The sequence below is a fragment of the Arachis ipaensis genome, chromosome B02 (genome assembly GCF_000816755.2).
Source record: "Arachis ipaensis cultivar K30076 chromosome B02, Araip1.1, whole genome shotgun sequence".
NCBI classification, from domain to species: Eukaryota; Viridiplantae; Streptophyta; class Magnoliopsida; order Fabales; family Fabaceae; genus Arachis; species Arachis ipaensis.
Genome location: NC_029786.2, coordinates 46184965 through 46190338, shown reverse-complemented (window position 1 = coordinate 46190338; position 5374 = coordinate 46184965). Strand labels below are relative to the sequence as shown.

At 31.5% G+C, this 5374-nt stretch overlaps 1 long non-coding RNA gene across 1 annotated transcript; it reads right to left on the bottom strand.

Moving 5' to 3' along the window:
• LOC110268831 lies at positions 497–2553 on the bottom strand. Its single transcript, XR_002357387.1, has 3 exons — positions 1458–2553; positions 1207–1364; positions 497–758 (listed from the first exon to the last, which is right to left on the bottom strand). It is a non-coding gene; the product is annotated as an uncharacterized LOC110268831 (long non-coding RNA).

Sequence of the window (5374 nt, the reverse complement as noted above, 5' to 3'; positions counted from 1 at the left end):
AACCGCCGCAATAACCAGTGGATAATACGGCGTTTTTGGCGGTTAAAACGGCAGTTTTAACCGCCATTTTAACCAAATAAAATGGCGGTTTTGTTTTTGTTTAAAATGGCGGTTTGTAACCGCCGTTTTTACCTGGGTTTAATGGTACCCTTTTCGTTTAAAATGGCGTTTATAACTGCCGTTTTTACCTGTATTTAATGGCATCCTTCTCGTTTAAAAATGGCATTTATAACCGCCATTTTTACCTGGGTTTAATGGCAACCTTTTCGTTTAAAATGGCGTTTATAACCGCCGTTTTTACCTGTATTTAATGGCATCCTTTTCGTTTAAAATGGCATTTTTTAACTGCCATTTTTATCAGGATATAATGGCACCATTTTTGTTTAAAATGGCATTTTTAGCCGTCGTTTTTACCTAATTGTAATTTTATACTTTTTAAAATGAAATTGAAAATATGTATTTAAAGTGACATTTTTAGAACTCAAACATTAAAATCTCATAATAACCAAAAAGCATAACCTTAAATCAAACATCATAACAAGATTTTTAATTCATACACAGTCTCCAAAAATAAAAAATCATAATCCTAAAACAAAGTATCAAAGATAACATTTTTCAATAATTTGTCTTCACATATATCTATAATACTTAATACATAAAATCTTTATCATACAAGATCATGCTTCTTTGTTGCTCGCTCCAGAAGACCTACTTCCTAACTCTCTTGGTGATGGAATCTCACTCTCTTGATCCAATCCCTACAACAAAAATATAATTATGAGCACAATAAAAAAAGATATAAAACTGAATCTAAAACTATTAATATAAAATTATTCAATCAAAAAAGAAAAGATCAAAGATCACATAAAACTGAATCTGAAACTATTAATATAAAACTGAATCTGAAACTATTAACATATAATCCAACAAGGTCATATGAATGCAACTTCTGCAAGAGAGGCTTCTCTAATGCACAAGCACTTGGAGGTCACATGAACCTTCATAGGAAGGACAAATCAAAGATCAAAGAGCAGCAACAATTTTCTTCTTCTTTAAATCAAACTACTCATCATCAACAATTTTTATTGGAGGGGAATCTTGGTAGTAACAATGATAATAATAATAAAGAGCTTTTGAATGTGCCTCATCAACCAGTTATGGACGATGAAACCAATAATAATAATGTTGTGATGATGAGGCAGTTACCACTCTTTTCAGAATCATCATCATCGTCTCCTCCTCATCATCATCTTCAACAGCAAGAGGATCAAAATGTAAGAGCTTCTTCAGCCACGTATCCCTCAGCTATAGAACCTTCTGATTTAGCTTTGTTTCGTACATAGGACTTCAAATGACCTAAATACCTAGTTTGTATAATTAAGTGACAGGTCAAATACCTAAGCAAGATATAACTAAGTGATAAGTTAAATGAATAATGATTGAAAAGAGATATTTACCTCTCAATAGGATACATCCACCTATAGTGTACTGGTCCTCCGAGTTTTGCTTCATCAACTAGATGATAGGTTAAATGAACCATGATTGTAAAGAAAGAAGGAGGGAACAACATTTCTAAATGACAAAGGGTAAGGATTATTCGAGGTTGGAGCTTCTCAAGTTCTGTAAGACTTAAGCTTTTAGAGCACAACTGTTGAAAGAATGAAGACAACTCTATTAGCACTGCAGTAACTTTATCTAGTAGCACATTACGTATGGCAATGGGTAATAGTTGCTGCATAAGAACGTGGCAATCATGGCTCTTCAATCCAGAAAGCTTTCTTTGCTTCAGGTCAACACATCGTGAAATATTACTCGAGAGACCATCTGGTACTCTAATATAACATGCAGTCATTAGGGCAAGCAGGTATCTTGGTATAATTAAGCCCTAGTTTATTTATGGCTTTCTTGGCCTCATAGAATGTATTTGAAATCTATGCATTTCCAAAAGCATCTTTTAATAACTTGAGGATTTCGGTCATGGCTTTGTCGCTTATTCTATATAAGCACTTTATGTGATACAGACTAATTAAGAAAGACAGTTTTGAATACTTTGTGCACCCTTCATACAATTGTTCATTGCCATCTTCTAACAACTTGTAAAATTCTACATTTTCTCCATTGTGCTCTTCATTTGCTGCATTGTCTCCATCTTCATCTTCTATGTTGTCTTCATCTCCACCTCCATCTTCATTCAAGTCAAGTCCAGCAACTCCAAACGCGTCATTGAGCATTGTTACCATTGGATGCTGAGATGTCGAATCATCTTGTACAATATGACTAGTTTGATGAACTTGTGACCCAACTCCAACTACTTCTTCACCATGCCAATACCAAACTTTGTAGTTTTCTGAAAATGGCTTGACTATTAAATGTTCAAAAACTTTCTCTCTTGTTTGCCACTTGCCAAAACCACACACCGGACAAGGGCATTGAATCTGACGACCCGTGAGAGATCGATGCTCAAAAGCAAAATCCAAAAACTTGTTTAAACCATCTTTATACTCATGCATGGTTCGTGGTTTTCCAATCCATGACTTATTGATTGTCATGACTAAGAGGAACTACAAATAAGAATTTTAAAAAATCTATTCATTAAAATTCTATATATATTCTAAAGGCAAGAAATTTATTCTTTTATATGCAAATTAGATATTAAAAACTTACTTAAATAGTATTTAAAAGAAAATATAAGAAAATTATAATTATCTCTTTCAAATGATAATTCCCTTCTTTTTTCTTTCCCAGCAAATATTAAAACTTGAAGCTTTCAAAGTAAAGTAGCTAGCAGCAAGAGTTGAAGAAGATCTAAAAGCTGTTTCAAATAATCAGCATGCATGTGGTCAACTAGAATGATAAGAATAGTATAAACTCAACAGTGTGCAGCCTACAATAGAAATGGAAAAACTACTTACAGGTCTGACATCTGAGGTAAAGAAAAAATTTTATTGGTCTTTCATGTAACAAAACTAGATTATTACTTAAACAATATAAATTTCTTACATGTGATGATGTATATTTCACATCAGCACACACATATGTTGACTTTGATATTGTAATCAATTTCCAAATATCTTCTATATCTTTTATATATGAGTAACATTTTAATAATTTAAGTTGGTATAATCAGCTAATCAAAATTTAAATATAATTATACTTTGGTGGATTTATTTTAATGGAAATTTTCTTCCTTGGAAATGCTCCCTTATGGAAGATTCGGTTGCTGGGACATAGTTTTCGGATTAGAGCATGATAGTTTAAAATTATTAAATAAAATAGAATAAGTCATGAAGCATGAAAAATATTCAATGTGCCTTATACGAATGTGAATATAGCCTTAACAACAACGTTTTAATTGAATATGCTTGCTTAAAATTTAGGGGTTTTTTCTTTTAATATTTTTTTACTAGTCTTGTATCACTGTTACTTGTGCCTAAAGTAGTTTCTACCATTCTAAATTTCTAATCCAAGATGAAGGGAATTGAAAGTGCTCTTTCTTAATATTAATTGCTTTTCTAATTCTCACCAGAACCGAAGAAAAACTCAATTAATAAGATTCAAATAAGATTGGCGAACATAGAAAACATTAGTCCCTAACAAAAATAGGTTATTGTTAGAAATAAGGAATGTCCTGAATACAAGAGTTTTATTGGTTTATGATGCAAAATTTTCTACAAACTTTAATTGTTTAACTGACTTTTTGATTGATAAAGAATGCTAAATTCAACTAACGAACAAAATGGTTGTTTCAATTCTTAATTAATAAAAGAAAGTAACTAGCTATGACTTTGTCTTCTTGATGTTTCTCTATTTTTTTTTAATGTTTAATGGTGGTTGGAAAAATTCCAAGGACTCTTGTGAATGAGGAGTATGCTGACAATTACTTGACAGAAGAGAAAGGCAAGAGGAATCTGTTTCTTCAAAGTTCATTGACTTGTGCAATCTTAAACAACTATTTCATTCTATTAATCTGTTTAACAAGTTTAATCCTTTCATCAATTAATATATTTAAATATAGCTTATTTTTAAAAATCTTAAAGAAATTGGTGATTGGAACCAGCAAGAATAATTTAAGGTACAAATACAAATTATTACAATACCCTATCTTTGCAATATATGAAATTAAATTAATTTTTATAACACTAGTTTGTTTTTTTCTGAGAAGCCAAGTTATTTGTATTATTTGAATGAGTAGGAAAAAATCTGTCTAGAAAGGAGACAAGGCATGGCAAACAAGATACTGAAGAATTTATAGCAGAGACATGTGATGTTAAAATTATAAGAGAAGGAGAGGAAGTAATTGATCAGAAATATAATCATGTGAATTGCAGTAAATGGACAATTTACTATGATAGAATATAATCATAAATAATTACCTTATTGTTTTGTTGCTCTAGACCATGTACTAACAAGGTGTTAACAAGCAATAATTACTGTGGGAATTTATATGGACTAGCGTTACTCGCAACCACCTTCACCAAAGTACTCAATAGAAATAGAATAAATCATATTTGGAACTTGTAAGCATATGCTTAAGCAATATTTTTGGGGAACATGTATTAGTTGACTAGTGAATTGGGCTCATATGACACTATAACCATACTTTTGTAGTGAATTTTATTCTTCAATATAAATAGAGAGAGGATATCTAACATCAAATTAATCATTCCTATATAATCAACCAAGTACACACATATTGAAGCAGAAAACATTATTGTTTTTGCTCAAGAGATTAAAAGAATATGTACTTGTAACAATTCATGTATTGCATATTACAAGTAAGAAATTCCTTACCTGAAATTTTCAGAAGCTTTTGCTGAAAAACAGAGTTGAGACCAGATTCAATATCTGCAGAAATAACAGAGGCCAAGTTTGGTCAGCTAGTGCAACAAACTCGAGCACAGATGCAGCTTTTTCTTGTAAAATGGGTGAAGAGGACTTCAGAATCTCAACAAGACGTGCAATGAAATTAGATTCCAGTATAACATTCCTGAAGATCCAAATAGAAAAAAAAATCAATGTCAACAAAAACTTTGGAGAGAATTTATGGCTTCTTGCTCAGATCAATCTAGGAACTCCGTGTAATTAAACTTCAATAACACCATCGAAGTCTGCTTTAGATCCTTATGGTCAACCTAGAGTTTGTTTTTGATATGGCTTGTTCAGTTCTTAACCCAGCTGGAATTTCACTTTTCGCTTTGTCAAACATCTTCAATTCAGATTACCAAATTTGATCACACGATTTAACCAAGTTGCATAAAAACTAACTATATTGTATACAACAAATACAGATTAAGGCATCTACTATGATAGATTTGCATGATACTGACATCATGTCTATAAATCATATCAAAGGGGTGAAAGGACATCTACTGAT